The sequence below is a fragment of the Podarcis vaucheri genome (assembly GCF_965113315.1).
Source record: "Podarcis vaucheri genome assembly, chromosome: 12".
NCBI lineage: Eukaryota > Metazoa > Chordata > Lepidosauria > Squamata > Lacertidae > Podarcis > Podarcis vaucheri.
The window spans coordinates 26,950,669-26,966,868 of NC_138750.1; the positions used below are offsets into that span (position 1 = coordinate 26,950,669).

The window sequence follows — 16,200 nt, forward strand, 5'->3', positions numbered from 1 at the left end:
CCATTAAACAGTTATTATTACGGAACATGAATGATGGGCATAACAATTATATTCAAAGAATTACTTCCTTGTATAAGCATTTTCCTACTTTTTAACTTGGCTGATACTCAATTAGACCAGAATATAATCTCTGGTCTAATTATTGCTATGACCTAGCAACTTACTAAAGCTGCAATTCCATTCATACTTGCTTAGAGTATGCAACACTAGAAGTTATGGTACTTACTTTGGAGTAAACATTATTGGATTGGATGGCAAGTAACCACCTTCTTTTTTTTTAACCAGAAAAGTAGTGGACTGATGATACCTAAAGACCCTAAACCTAAACGTAAGTTCCACTCAAATCAATGTAAACATGCTCAGAACTGGAATGCAAAGGCAGCAATCCTAAGTATATTTACCTGCAAATGAATTACATTTCAATTAACTTCCCAAATAAGACAGCATTACCTGAATGCAAGCACTAAAAATTAGGACTGAGTGTTTGGCATCCGTTTCCAAATTTAACAAAGTAATTTAGAGAAACACATCTGTCGTGTTAGCACGGCTTTAAAGTTTTGGTTCGTAGTTAATATCACACCTCCTTTCACATTTTGCATCTCACCAAACTGAGTCAACATCATGATTCATTAAGTTTTTGAAGACGGAAACAAAGGGCTATCAGGCTGGGTGGGAACTCTTGTTATTTAAGATTTTGTGCTATGCTTCACAAAGTACCTTCTGATGCAGCTGTGTGACATGTACCAAACTGTACACGATTTGCATGGTTTGCAGCCTTCAGATATTAGATTTGGCAACGTTCTACATCCGGAAAACCAGAGCCACAGTCCTGCGTGCTTCTGCATCGGCTACAGTGGAATTCAAGCAACACAATTGTGCTAAGAACTTCATCCCAGGACCGTAACTCTTTAACATACACTAACTAGAGGTGGAAGCTCTTTACTCTCAAACCCATGCTCACACAGCTACAGCATGGCTAAACAAATCAGGTAACAAAATGTGTCTGGAAGTGAACTAGCAACTATATGAACTCCAATGCATTGTAAATGATTTAATTGAAACTGGTTAGCCTCTTAACGATTAAAAAATCTATATGCAAATCCAAAACCCAATTCAGGAAAGGATCATTCAGTTAAACGGAATGACTAAGTGGGGGGAAATTCAACAGCCTTTAGAATCCTGACTTTAATGTGGATTTTAAGCAAATGTAACTACATAACCATTTTTAAAGTAGTAAGAGGTGTAGACAATGGTATCAAGCGACTGGGACCAAATTTTACTATCCTCTGTCGAAGATAATTTTCAACTTGCTGAAGTAAGTGTTTTAAGCTGTGCATTAATATACTTTGGCAAAAGAAAAGAAACGCTGATGGAACTTGAAAATTGTGAAATATTACACAGGGCTAATTTTATCCGCCATCAAGAAGACAGTCAGTTGTATGAAATTTCATATGAACCTAAACTAGGTTTCCACTTAAAGGCAGATCACACCAAAGGCGGCTTCCTAATTTATGAGGCCTGCACAATTTTTTTTTTTTTAACTAGACACATTGGATGATTTTCACACAAAAAAGGAAGAACAGAACATTCTAAAGCAGCCCAGATCATAAAAAACAGAGGCATATTCATGATATGCACCCAGGTTTGTATTGTGCTGAAGTACAAAATATATCAAAGTGGGTTTGGGTCTTTCTGTTGAGGTGTGCAGATTGAATTGCTTTGTCCCTACTGCCAGCATAAATAAAGATTTGCTAATATGGAAGGACGGCAAAATATCAAGTGTCTTAAGTCAATTTATACTTACCCCCTTCCAACCAAGGGCCGCTTCACACACACACGGTGCCAATTGCCTAAACTCTAAACCTGGTGTGAGCAAATGTTTGTGAAATGTTACAAACTTCCAATACATTACATACTTCATCACACATGTGATGATCGATGTCTCTCACACAGCATGAAATAAACACAGGTGTATGAGAATCGCTTATTGGATCTACCCTATTTTCTAGACAGGACTGATTTCCAAGTGGGAATATTGCAAGATTAGATTAGGTGCAATACTATAAAAAGATTGTAATAACTGGGCCGAGAGAGCAGGAACATTTCTCTAGACTCTAGAAAGGGCCCTCGCACTAAATATCACAATGCACAACATCTAGACAAATGGAGCCAGTGACCTCTGAAGAGTCACAGCAAAGTATAGATGGCCCACTCTATCTTGGCTTTCCTTGCTGTTTCAAACTATGCTCTTTTTGAGATCCCCCTTTCCTCAACCTCATTCCCATTCCAGTCTGAATTGCAGCACCAATTTTTGCTGTTAATGCAGTTTGCTGTGGAAATGGATCTGTCTCAGGCCTCACCTTCTTATATACAAGAAAAGTATATCCAGAATACCTATACTGCAATCCTAAACAACACTTCAAATCAAATATATCACCCTTAGTCTTGCTTCTTTCTCCGCTACTCATTGGACGTAGGTATCTTTTTAAAGAGAGTTTAGCCTGAGCAGTTGTAACCATTGGCACCACATAATAAACAAGTTGTTTTGTTTGTCAAATTTACTATTTGAGCTCTGTCTCCCAGCACAAGCATGAGACATAAATGGAAGTACAGCACCAATATTATGATACAGGTACCTATAATAAGCAATAGGTCATAATTCACCACAAAACACAGGATAGCACATAGCAGAAGAAAAGAGCGGACAAGGGAAAAAAGAACCGCATTCTGGAGGATAAGTTGCATCACCCAATTCACAAGTCAACTTTCCTTCCTAGTGCCCAAATTTTGTTCTCTCTCAACAGTAAAAGTAACATGGAAAATCTGTCTGAGTCTATGATTCTGAATGTAAGGCTAGTGGAGTTTTAGCTGTTCAATCCACTGTTGAAAGCAGATCTCCTGTTCCAAGTAACTACAGTACTTTAATCAAGTGTTTGACACCCACCACCACCTCTCACCCCTTCCATTTCTTGAAGCGGTGAGATTAATTTTTCCACGAGCCTTTAACTCGCTTGGAAAATGTGACTAAAAATGTATAGAACTGTCTAGCCTTAAACCCGGGATAGAATCAACTTTTTTGAAAGCATTAAAGGACACGCAGTGAGCTGCTGCTACATGCTGCACTGGAGAACTATACATTTCTAGGATGTATATACTGTACTGCGCCATCTAGTTAACCGACAACAGGTCTCTCAGGCTTACGTTCAGAGTGGATACCTTAAGATACTTGGACTTGGGAATGATTCGTTTCTTTCAAGATCCCAATTGTTTCTTTATAAGGAAAAGAAATATCACAACCAGGATAATCTATGTCCTGTGGATATGGGAAAATCTAGGTTATAATAGCCCGGTGGACTTCTACATCAAACTTTGATTTACAAGATAAAAGCAACTTTTAAATTAAAGTGCCTTTCTGTGAACAGAGCTTATTATTCCAAAGACAGGAGTGATTTTCCTAGAAAGTTGTCTCTGTGTGCCTGCCTATTATCTTTGATTTTCCCCTTCCACTAATGAGCATTTATCTAAAAGAGCCTCTTAATCCTCTGATGTGTGCTTCTGGTCAGAGGTAACAGTTTGAATAAAACCACTAATCACTTATAGCTGATCATTAATCACACTTCTCTCTGGGGCTTTGCAACCTGCACAAGAGAAGGGGGGGGGGGAGTCCCAAGAATGAGATTTAGCCGTTTAAAGTTCTTGCTGAAAATTTTATCTGAAGCGTAAAAGTAAAAGATGCTAAAGACTGCTTTCGAAACTTGGCATACTCCACCCCCAGTTGTGCAGCAGCACAATTCAGAGTTGTGTTGCCTCTTCCCTCAAAAAGAAGAACCTAAAATTATATAAACACACTCACAGATTTTATATTTGTGTGGTGTGTGCATATGTGAATGTACAGACAAGATCTGGATTGAAACAATCTATCTGCCTAAGTTTATATTTATATTCTCCATGACAGTTTCTTCCTGCAAAAAAAAGGAAAAGAAAAGTTTTCTTGGGAGTTAGTTGAGGTGACTTGCTAGACTCATTGCACCTCAATTCCAAATCTCTCTCTTTCAGCCAAGTGCAGCGTCCCCAGGAGTCAGTGGAAAGGCTGCTACAACTGGAAGCTCCCTGGGTTTAAAAAGAAAAACCTCGGGAAAGTCAATAGGATATTTCCAAGTAAGATATAATCGGGATCGGAATGTTCCCGCCCAACCTTTCTGTGATGACCAGGAAATCCCTAGAAAACGCTCCCTTCCCGATCAGACCTTTTTCCTTCTTCCAAACTTTGCGCGTGCAGTATCAGCCCGATTCTGTGTAAGAAACTTCTCATCGCGCTGCTTGGTGGTGGGGATTTAAAGAGACAGGCTTACTACTTGCCTACTATCCCGGTTAAAAGGGGGAAAGGGGTGTGTGCTGGAGGTGGGGGGTGGGAGAAAGCTCTTTGTCTTTGGCGCTGCGAAGTTTTCCTAGGAGCCCTGGATCTCGACGATCGCTCAGCATGGCGCAAACACCGCAGCAGGCAAGTTGAGCTTAGCAGGTAATTCCCCTTTTGACGCTCTTCTCAGACGACAAAACTTAGCCAAGAAGGAGAGTTTGGGGGGAAGAGGGAGACACATCCCAGTGTTTAAGAGGGGGAGGGTTTGGCTCTAAAGGAATCGGACAGAGCAGTCGACCTGGAGCCAGGTAGCAGCGCCCGATCAGCCGGATTGCTGATCCTCCAGCCAACCCCCAGCCCCCAAGATCGGAGTCTCTTAATCACACATTTTACTAGCCTGCAGAATGACGTAATGGCCCAGGATCCAGCCTCTGACTCCCAGAGAGAGTGTCAGATAGGGCGGGGGCGACACTGTGTGTGTGTGTGTGTGTGTGTGTGTGTGTGTGTAAAGGAAGGGGCAGCCACCTAACAACCAAATACACACACACACACACAGCTTTTTTGGAACAACAGGGGACCACGCGGGGACCGGCGATGGAAAGGTGGCGCGGCAAGGAGGGCGCAGAGAGATGGTCTCCTCTCTCCTCCCCGAGATGGCCCAAGCCAAATGATGAAACTTCTCCTTAGTCCCTAAGCGGAGTTCAAAAGTTTTCGCGCTGGCGATCCGATGCGATCAGGGGGTGGGGTGGGGAGGCAGCCGCGAGCTGGTGGGGAAGGAGAGCGCTGTCATTCCACCCAACAAGGACGATCTACCGGGACAGGACAGGGGGCGGCGAGCCGGGTCGCTCTCTCCCTAGAGATCCGCCTTACGAAGCGCTTGCCCCGAAACCCCGAGGTCGGCGGTGGTGGCAACTTGCTGGCCACGAGGTTTACCTCTCTGGTTTCTTGCGGGCAAGCGGCGATGGCATCCCAGGCCAAGGGGACGGGGCATTAAAAAGAAACAGTTCAGGGGACGGGTTGCCAGCCTGCCAGCCTCCCTCCCATCAGGGACCTTTTTTTTTTTTTAATGCCAGAGGAACACATACGCCTGGAGTGTTTCTGAGCACACGCAGAGCGCACCGTTCTCCGCGCCTGAGCGATCGTTTCCCAGCAATTTTCGGGGTCTGGGGAAGGGCTTTCTCGGGTCGTCGAAGTCCCAAAAGTCTTGTCGGGCCAGGGGGTGGAGGAGACTGGTAGAATCTCAGTGATGGATTCTGCCTGACAGCAAACGGACGACTTTCTTCGCCCCCGCTTTGGTTCCACAAGCGCCCAAACTTTCGTGCACTTGGCGGTCGCCAAAGGTTGCCTCTGCCGCTTCTTCGCCTTTTATATAGCGAAGTCCCCCATTTTAACTCTTCACAGTCCAGGCGGGTTATTTCCTTCCACACACACACACACACACACACACACACACCCATCCCCCGGCAAATAAATAAACGAATAACAGATAAATCTTCCCAGTTGATAACGCACCGTGCCAGCGCACGGGGCAAAGAGGCGGAGCGCGCGGAGACGCCCGCATCCCCCCGTTACATCTTCCCGGTTCGGGTCTCTCCCACACTTTCCCACCTAGCCAATTCTCGCCTCCCGGTCGCCAAGCTGAGAGCGAGAGCGGCTCCTTCTCCCAAGTGAAACTCATACCCAAACAACCATCAACTTGTAGCAGAGACCCGGGAAAAATCCCAGACACAGCAGCACAACCAAAACAGAAAGAAAGGAGAGAGAGAGAGAGAGAGAAGGAAAAAACATCGTTTACAAACATTTCGCAATTTTTACTCGATCGCTGTTGTTGTTTTAACCCCTCGCCACTTTGCGTTTTCTTTTGCCCTGCGGAGTACCTGCCCCGCGCGCGTGTGTGTGTGTGAATTCGCACACACACGCGCGCGCGCGCTCGTTGGGGCAAGAAAAAAGCGGCAGCAAAACCCCTTGCAAGCGAGAAGTTTTGAGCAAGGCGAGTTTTGCCTCTCTTTTTTTTGTTTTGTTTTTCCACCCCCCCACAACGCGATGTAAAGTTGCGTTTTGGGGCAATCGGAAAGGCAGCTCCGTATATCGAGGGACTTACCCAACAAGTGTAAGCAGGGAAAGGACCAGCAAGCAGCCTGGGTGAAGGAACCACGTTGGACTGAGAGAAGGTTACAATACGTTCTATTTAGAGAAGCATTACATCACCCTCCGTGACGTCACGTGGGATTCCTGAACTTCTAAATCATTGCGGTCCCTGCTCAAGGGAGAGAGCCGAGCGGTGGGCGGGGCCCGGGGAGGCGTGTCCTGGCTGGGCTCCGCCCCCTCCCGCCTCCCCTCCAGCCATTCAGGGCGCAGGGAGGAGGAGGAGAGGGAGGGCGAAGGCAGAGAGCGCAAGCGGCGCAAGCAACAGCTTGCCGCGCCGGGGATGACAGGACGCTGCCCTTAGTTCTGTGAGTCAGCTTGGAAAAAATCTCCGGCTAGATGGGTTCGGGAGAAGGAAGCTGGAAAGCGGCGAGCCCCCACCTCCGCTCCCGGGGGAGAAGGAGGGCGGGCGGGAGAAGTCCCAGGGAGCGTCCCCGGTGCAGTTGCCGGAGGCGACGGAGAAAAGGGCTTCGTGCAACGGCGCCCATTCACACGTGCAGTTTTTGAAGAGGTGTAGCCCACCCCCCAGGACTTAATCTGAGCCGAGGTTCGACCCCAGAACCCTGAAGAACAGGAGAAAGGAAGCCTCTGAGCACATGCAGAGGGCGCACTGCCCACTGCACAACACAGATGGCGAGGCGGGTCGTCTCAGTAGCTTGGTGCATCCTGAACTCTGTTTTGCAGCAACCTGCGGCATCTTGCATGTAGCCCGGAATGGGCTCCCTTGAACTCAGTACTCTGGTCTTGCGCATACCTAATCACATGTACCGTTTCCAGACCCGGGAAAACGTGCATGGGGTTTGGAATGCAAGTCTGTGTGACCCTCTTGCTACAAACTGCAAGGAGGTTACATCCTGATCAGTTTGTGCATCTCCATCCAAATTTTGCTGCTTTTTGTTTTACATTCAACTTGAGAAAGATTTGAGAAGAACAAAGCTTGTTCTCTGCTTTGTAATATTTTAATAAGTCCTAATTAAATTATTATCATACTGTTACCTTTGGATTTTGCAGCCTCAGTTTCCTATGGGTAACTATTTGAGGCCTGATTGACAGAAGCAGCCATGTAGGAAATAAAATTTTGACCATTCCTTCTTTTTCAAAGGGCTAAGATTGGTCAGGCCAGTTTATTCTCTACTGGCAACTGATGTAAGGAGCATTTATTCTGCCAGGCACTGTGGGTCTTGTAGTCAGTTGCTGCCAAGGAAAAGAGCTATAGGGTCTCTCCTGTGTAAATGGGGGCCTAGTCTTTCACTTGCCTCCTCAAAAAAAAAAAAAAAAAGGCTTTCTGCTCCTCTTAGGGAATGAGGAACAGCAGAGGTGGGATAATAATAATAATAATAATAATAATAATAATAATAATAATAATAATAATAATTTATTTATACCCCACCCATCTGTCTGGGTTTTCCCAATCCAACTGAGGAGTGAGGTTATCACCCCTCTGCTACTATCCGAACCAGGTTGTTCAACCTTTGCTACTGTAGCCTTTCTTCTAGAAGATCAAGATAATCAGGTGATAGCAAGAACTGGGGGGAAAAAACAGCAGGGGCAATTAGAATATGATCTATTATTTGATTATTGATGTAAACCTCCATAATGTATTTTGTATAATTAAGTTTTTACCTCTATCTTCAGTACATTTTATTTTATTTCATTGCTATGGCTAGTGGCTGATGCAAATAAAGATTCTTCCAATTCTGATTCTGAACCCCAGTCCAAGGTGGGCCAGTTAGGCAAGAGTTGTACGTACTTCATAGTTGACTGGAAATAAACTGCCATATTTTTAAGCATCCCCTTCTCAAAGAATTGCTGTGCATTTGAAATCACTTGTGTTGTTTTAGTTCCAACACTGTAAATAAAAATTTGGGATCTGGGAGATCTGGGTACCAAACCCAGGTCGCTAAAAAAAGGTATGCATATCCCAACCTTCAGAGTTGGACTTAAACATAGAATCGAGTAAGAACAAAAGGTGTTTTTTGAAGTGCTACTAAAATGCACCTTTGATACCACAAAAAGTATGATCATACAATAAAGGTAAATATAAATTACCGTATTTTTTGCACCATAACACTCACTTTTTTCCTCCGGAAAGTAAGGGGAAATGTCTGTGCGTGTTGTGGAGGAAATGCCTACGGGTGGCATGCCTACGGATTTTCCTCCTCTAAAAACTACGTGTGTGTTATGGTCGGGTGCGTGTTATAGAGCGAAAAATGCGGTACTTGGATGAAGGAATTGAGGGGATGTGCATCAAATTTACAGATGACACCAAAGTGGGAGGGGAAGCCAACGCTGCAGAAGACAGAATCAGAGTTCAAGATGACTTTAACAGATTGGAAAACTGGGCCAAAACTATCAAAATGAATTTCAATAGGGACAAATAGTTCTACACTTAGCCAGGAAGAACCAGCTGCACAAATATAAGGAGGAGGACACCTGGCTTGCCAGTAGTCCACATGAAAAGGATCTGGGATCCTTTGTCGACCACAAGCTTAATATGAGTCAACAGTGTGATGCAGCAGCAGCAAAAAAAAGCTAATGCTATTCTAGGCTGCATCAACAGAAGTTGATCATGGGAAGTAATAGTACCATTCTATTCTGCCTTGGTCAGACCTGGAGTCCTGTGTCCAGCAAGGGAACGCAAAACATACACTAAGATGCGCTGTTAGAGTTGCACCACATTGTCCCCATCTCAGCAGAACAGTGAGCCTACAAAGTGCGCAGTAAAGGACTTTGGTGAAAGGTCACCCAACACAGAAAGACATTTTTGCAAAAATAACTGCCCAAGGCACCCCCAAAGTAGGAATGGTCCATGTAGTAACACTTACCTTGCCTTGGAATCCTTAGAAGTCCCCTGCAGCAAGACGCCGGGTGCAAGCACTCATCTGGAGTCTTAGGTCATTTTTGCTACTGGAGCTGCAAGAACAATGAACAATATAAAGGGTGGGTGATCATCAGGTTGGAGAAAACATAAAATATAATAATAATAATAATAATAATAATAATAATAATAATAATAATAATAATAATTCACTTTTCAAATAGATTTTTTTCAAGTTTGCTTGCACCAAATATTTCAATGAAACAATCAACAATATAAAAGTCAGACATACGCTACTACAACAGTTCAAAGCACCAGCATCGGATCAGCTGATTCAAGGATAAAATACTTTTTTAAAGCCTGGACTTTGTCACCTTGTGCAAAAAAATCTCCAACGGCAGCTGCATACAGTACTGGGCAAGCCTTTCTTGCCTTGCCAGCCGAAGACAATTTGCTGCCTGAAGTGGAGCCCAAAGGTTACACATGGATATATACACAGGCACATGCACACATACCCTTGGGACTAAATCTTTTAAAATTCTTGTTGCATCAATTTCTGCCTTCAGCTGCCCCTCCCCTGCTCCTTGGAACTGGTCCACCATCACCAGTAAGCCTCTTTCTGCAGCCCCCCCCCCACTCCCACATGTCAGTCAGCAGACACACCTGGCCAAGAGCTTCAGTGAATGGACAGAAGGAAATGGAGGAAAGAGACCCTGCAGGCAGTGGCGTAGCGTGGGGGGTGCAGGGGGGGCCGGCCGCACCGGGCACAACATCTGGGGGTTAGGGTTAGGGGGCGCAAATCCACGGGTTAGGGGGCACAAATCCACGGGCTAGGGGGTGCAAATTACTTGCCTTGCCCCGGGTGCTGACAACCCACGCTACGCCACTGCCTGCAGGGATCCTGGTTCCAAACTAGTACATTGAATTGTGCAAGGAAAGTGACCAGGAGTTAGTGCAGCTGCTCAAGGAGACTTGCCTCAAGAGGCAGTTCAGTATTTAAAGAAATAGAGGGATGTTGTCCTCTCCCATAGCATCACCTTTTTGCATGCAATGCAGATGAGCCGTGGCCCATCCGTTCACATGGTTATTAATAATATTTATTAATCACCTTCCACCTGTATATCTCCAGGCACTGTACAAAAGCTAATGGAAGGATGCATAGGAAGGTAACAGGTGCGGCAGCAATGGGGGAAATGGCACCGATTGCTTTGTTTCCTGCAGTGCAATTTCTAGAGGCAGAAGATCTCTGCGCAAACTACAGTGGTACCTCAGGTTACATACGCTTCAGGTTACAGACTCCGCTAACCCAGAAATAGTACCTCGGGTTAAGAACTTTGCTTCAGGATGAGAACAGAAATCGTGCTCCAGCGGCGTGGCGGCGGCAGGAGGCCCCATTAGCTAAAGTGGTGCTTCAGGTTAAGAACGGACCTCCGGAATGAATTAAGTACTTAACCTGAGGTACCACTGTATCAGTTGTCGGTGCCTGTGGGTCTACATAGCCATGAAGATGCAAAAGGTCCCAGCCGTTCAGTCTTGTTGACCACCATCTAATGCAAGGATGGAGAATCTGTGGTCCTCAAAATCTTGTTAGGCTACAACTGGCCTCATCCCTGACTGTTGCCCCTGCAGACCAGGGCTGATGGGAGCTGGAGTCCATCAATGCCTGGAGAATCACAGGTTCTCCACACCTGCCTTGATGCATATGATGGTGACTACATTATGTTTGCCCTGATACACTAGCCACCATGTAGTAGGGCCACAAGACCGTAATTGAAACAATAAAATAGCTTTCATAAATGCACCCAACGTTCAGTCAAAATGAAAAAGGTGTCTGAAATTTAAAGCCCCTCAGAATTTGATTGGGATGAGACAGATTGAGGGTACTTTTTGTGAGTAATGCTAATACTGGAGCTGTTTCAGCAAGCCTCCAAAATCTTAGTCATCCCAGTAAAATATATGATGAAGTGGAAAGTAAAGGTATTGCAATAATTAAAGGAGCTGTGTATGTCATACATTCGTTTCAAGTAAAAAAAAAAAAAACCTACTGATGTCACAAAATTAATGGTTAATAGGGTCTCCACTACATTTTACATGCAATTTTAAAGATATAAAATTATCAACCATGTGATTTTCTAAATTGCTGCCAGACCTGATTAATATCATCATTACTTTTAACACTTACGATAATCTTGTTGCTAGAGGAAAAAAAGACTCTTTCCTCACAAGCAATAGCATTTGAAAGCCGTCAGATCATTTGTTTCACATGTTATCTGTATCAAAGGAATATAAATGCTTAGGTGTTGTTTCTTTAGAGTTAAGAATAAGTTAAGGATAAGGTGAGCTGACCGCCCCACCCCCATTTGATGTTGGTTAGGATCATCTGGGACGCGGGTGGTGCTGTGGTCTAAACACAGAGCCTAGGGCTTGCCAATCAGAAGGTTGGTGGTTCGAATCCCCGTGATGGGGTGAGCTCCTGTTGTCCTGTCCCAGCTTCTGTCCACCTAGCAGTTCAAAAGCACGTCAAGTGCAAGTAGATAAATAGGTACCACTCTGACGGGAAGGTAAACGGTGTTTTGGTGCACTGCTCTGGTTCGCCAGAAGCAGCTTAGTCATGCTGGCCACATGACCCGGAAGCTGTCTGCAGACAAACGCCGGCTCCCTCGGCCTACAGAGCGAGATGAGCGCTGCAACCCCAGAGCTGTCCACGACTGGACCTAATGGTCAGGGGTACCTTTACCTTTTTAAGATCATCTGCAGTTGAATGAAAAAAAAATTGATAAATGCATCAAGATTTGGTCCTCTTATCTTACAAATGTATCCTTACCAGATGCAGTAACCATGCTGTGGAGGACAATTGTAACCCTGCTGGCCACAGCAAGCATGAAAAAAATGGTTGAGAAACCCCTTTACTGGAGATTGCAAGTTCTTCTTGATATCTTGGTGCAATTTGAATTAAATGCAGAGGTACCTCCTCCTCAAGGTGAAGATCTGGTAATCCAATGCTAACTCTCTTCTTTGAGAGAATCAGCCTTTTTACAGACGTTTACATTTCCTTGCAGCTTGTATAAAAGTGGTGGTGGCAGAGAAGACTTGAAAAGAAATGATTCCCACTCTAGTTAGCTAGTTAGGAAGCCAGCTCATTGAACTTTAGAGACTCTTTTCCTAATTTGCTAACTATCAAGAGAAAGCAGAACCGGCGGGGTGGGGAATCAGATCTCTATCTTTCAAAGCTGGATCAGAGGTGCATGGAGGTACAGAAACAGGATGTTGCCAATGTTTTGTTTCTCTTGAGTCCCTGTGCCTTTGAAAGCTTTCCAATAGACAGAAAAGCAACAGGTGCAACTATCTCCATGCTAGACACACCTGCTCCATTCCTATCCATCATGAGAAGTTCTGAGAGGCTCAAGAGGAAAACAGAGCAACAGCCCCCACCTCTGGGAAACAGCTGCTTTCTCACTGGTCACTGCTGCAGAACTCTCTTGTGGCCTGAATGATGGCGATGGGGAGAACCTCCTTGCTCCTCTAAGTTTCAAATGATGGCTGGATTGCTTGCAGACAAGTTATGAAAGACATGGAGATAGGAATGAATAATGGAAAGCAGCTGGGCAGAGACTGGGTCCAGCAATAGAGGGCTTTGATGGGACTTGCTTATCTGTGTTTGTGTGATTCAGTTTGTGATTCACCCAATAACAAATATTATCAGGCCATATGCACGGATGGACAAAAATAAAATGGACAGAAACTCAATACATCAGTAAAGCCAAGCCAACGGTCGATAGAATCCAACACAGACCCAAATCTAAACCCCGGCAAACTGTGTTAACAAAAATCAACCCAGTTACAAAAGTTAAAAACTGTCCAAAATGACATTATTCATTAGTGACTAAAATGGAATATCAATCATGTTAAACAATATTAAGAGATGCTTGAATACCTGAAAGGTTTTGTTTGTCTTTGTCTTTGTCTTACAGAGACATACATGCACATGCACACACACACACACACACACACACACAAACACACACACAGAAAGGCAAGGTAAAGGTAAAGAACCCCTGAACGGTTAAGTCCATTCAAAGTCGACTATGGGGTTGTGGTGCTCATCTCGCTTTCAGGCCGAGGGAGCCGGCGTTTGTCCACAGACAGATTTCCGGGTTGTGTGGCCAGCATGACTAAACCGCTTCTGGCTCAACGGAACACCATGACGGAAACAAGAGCGCATGGAAACACGATTTACCTTCCCACCACATCGGTACCTATTTATCTACTTGCACTGGTGTGCTTTCGAACTGCTAGGTAGGGAAGAGCTGGGACAGAGCAACAGGAGATCACCCTGTTGTGCGGATTCAAATCTCCAACCTTCTGATTGGCAAGCCCAAGAGGCTCAGTCTTTTAGACCGCAACGCCACCCACATCCCTTACACACACACTAAAATAAGCAGCAAATGAGTCTCTCTAGGGAAAGCGTTCCACATAATGGGGGGGCACTGCTGACAATGCCCTCTCCCTCACTGACACTATCATTTTGAGGGGCACTCAGAGAATGGCCTCTGTTAACGATCATAGGGCAAGGGTAGGTATGGTACATACAGAAAGTTCACCTGACCTTCCTTTCGCTGAGTTGCTGCAGGATACTGGGTCTGAGTGGTGGCAGCAATGTTGGCGCAGTGCAGACACCCTGGTAGAAGCGCTAGATTGGCTCCACCGGCACGCTTGCACCGCACCAGCCATGCTGCCTCCCTCATCATCCTGGTATGATGCAGTAACTCAGCTGTCTGCTGCTGACTGGGGAAAAGCAGCTCTTTAGGTGTTGAGTTCCCCAACCACTTCAGAATTTTTTTAGGTCAACTAAGCCCTTTTAATTGGTCCTGGAAAGGAATTGGGTTGGTCAAGGTGAGTTTGAAAATAAAAGTGCTGCCATCTGTGTGCTCCTCCACTCCATATGCCCCAGCCCTACTCACCTGTTAGAAATTCCTCCTAACAGGTGGGTCAGAACGTCAATAAAAATTGGGACAAATTTACATTATAGTTGAAAGACCACTGTAAACACTTGAGCTCTTTGGCAGGTTTTAAATAACTCTTGCAATGTTACACAGACTTTGGGTATAATGGAGGATTGTAAATTAGTTGAACTTATAATATCTAGTAAAAAAAAAAAGTGACTCAAAGAACCCACGGAGGGGAGGAGGGAAGTCTTAAAATGTAAAAGAATATTGAGTTGTTTTTATTCTTTGTGATTATGAATGTGAATGGAGTTCTGAGATCAAAGAATAATAAAAAGAAATTCCTCATTACAGAGGCAGCAAAATACACGCACGAATTTTGCATGCATTTCCCCCCAACATTTCACTGATGAAAGTAGGCATGTCCCATTCCATAATGATAATTTTACTATTTATACCCCATGCATCTTACTGGGTTGCCCCAGCTACTCTGGCCAACTTCCAACATATATAAAAACATAATAAAACACTTTTTAAAAAACCCCTTCTCTATACAGGATTGCCTTCAGATAGCTTGGAGGATGGATAACTTTATACCCTCCAACATTTCTCCAATGAAAATAGGGACATCCTAAGGAAAAGTGGGACATTCCAGGATCAAATCAGAAACTGGATTTACTCGAGGGACGATTCCAACAGATTTCACACACAAAAACGCTTATGTCCCTGCAGAAATGGCAGCATCGAATCAGTGGTGCATGCCCTCCTGGCTTGCACTCTTTATAAAGACCTAAGGAACGAGATTATTACCCCTCTTTTTTTGTCCTTTCTGGCTCGCCCAACCACTGCCACAGTGTCTTTTCTCCTGGCAGATCAAGAGGAGCAGATGACAGCAAATGTTGCAAGGTTCTTAGCTGGCGCAATCAGAAGAAGGTCCACTACTTAACTGCTGATTCAGGACCCTAAACTGTGTTTTATATAATCAACTTTTTATTTTGTTCTGTGTATATCACAATGTTCTTTTGTTGCTATGGCTAGTGGCTGGCTCAAATAAAGTTTCATTCATTCATTCAGAAACTGGGGTGGCTTCTCTAAATCAGGGACGTCCCTGGAAAACAGGGACACTTGGAGGGTCTGGCTAATGTTGCATCCACGGTACAGAGTTCATTTAGACTCTGGGCCTCTCCAGAAATCCTTTTCATTGTGCGCTCATGAATATTTGTGTGCATATGCTACCGAGGCATGATTTTGCTTACGATGTCATTTGTGTCTAGGAAACACTGCTTCATCTCCAATCCGTTCATATCCCGTAGCTTCCTGCTGAAATCCTACAACTTTTTATATCACAAATACAGCAGGATTCTTTGTGATGCTTTCGTTGTGCCACAGTGCAAGAGTGCAATGCTGCCGTAACACTGAGGAAGCGTCACAAAGCTACTAATAGAGTGTAATCAGGTGTGGACTGCTAATGAATTGTTATTGCATCAATGGCATGTTGCAGCAGAACACACCTACTAAAAAAACAACCACCGCACAACAGCAACTCACAACCCAGTCCCTCTGTCTCTGATTACTGTTTGTTGTGTTGCCATGCGCCATAGTTCGGGTCCTGCAAGGAAGAATACACCATAACTCACTGGCCAAGAGTACAGTACTAGAAAGTGGAGTGGAGTAAAGAAAGAAAAGGGATTCTTCCTTGCACGATTCAATTCTGTACATGGAAAAAATTACAAGTACATGGCAAAGCTCACTTGGATTTGCAGGTGTAGCCAACAGCCCCCACCGAGTGCAAACTCCATTCTTGTACAGTGTCTCGTGTGTAGACAATCTGTTGAATAAGGAATAGTTGCTTGGTCACTAAATAGTGTATCCATATTTCAGGGAGAGATAGTACTACTCTGCTACCACAGGGTGTTTGCGAATTCTGCAAACTTTGG

At 44.5% G+C, this 16,200-nt stretch overlaps 1 protein-coding gene across 6 annotated transcripts in view; it reads right to left on the reverse strand.

The window, feature by feature from the left end:
* CREB5 (cAMP responsive element binding protein 5) overlaps positions 1-9,345 on the reverse strand; it is a 271,795-nt gene extending 262,450 nt beyond the window's left edge. For 3 of the 6 annotated variants that reach the window (XM_082193488.1, XM_082193484.1, XM_082193490.1), the window contains exon 1: positions 6,459-6,533. The gene's annotated coding sequence lies outside the window, so the exon portion shown is untranslated. Of the gene's footprint in view, positions 1-6,458; positions 6,573-9,327 lie in introns of those variants that run through there. The other 3 variants (XM_082193489.1, XM_082193486.1, XM_082193487.1) reach the window with 2 other exon arrangements.
* Between the last annotated feature and the right edge of the window lie 6,855 nt (positions 9,346-16,200).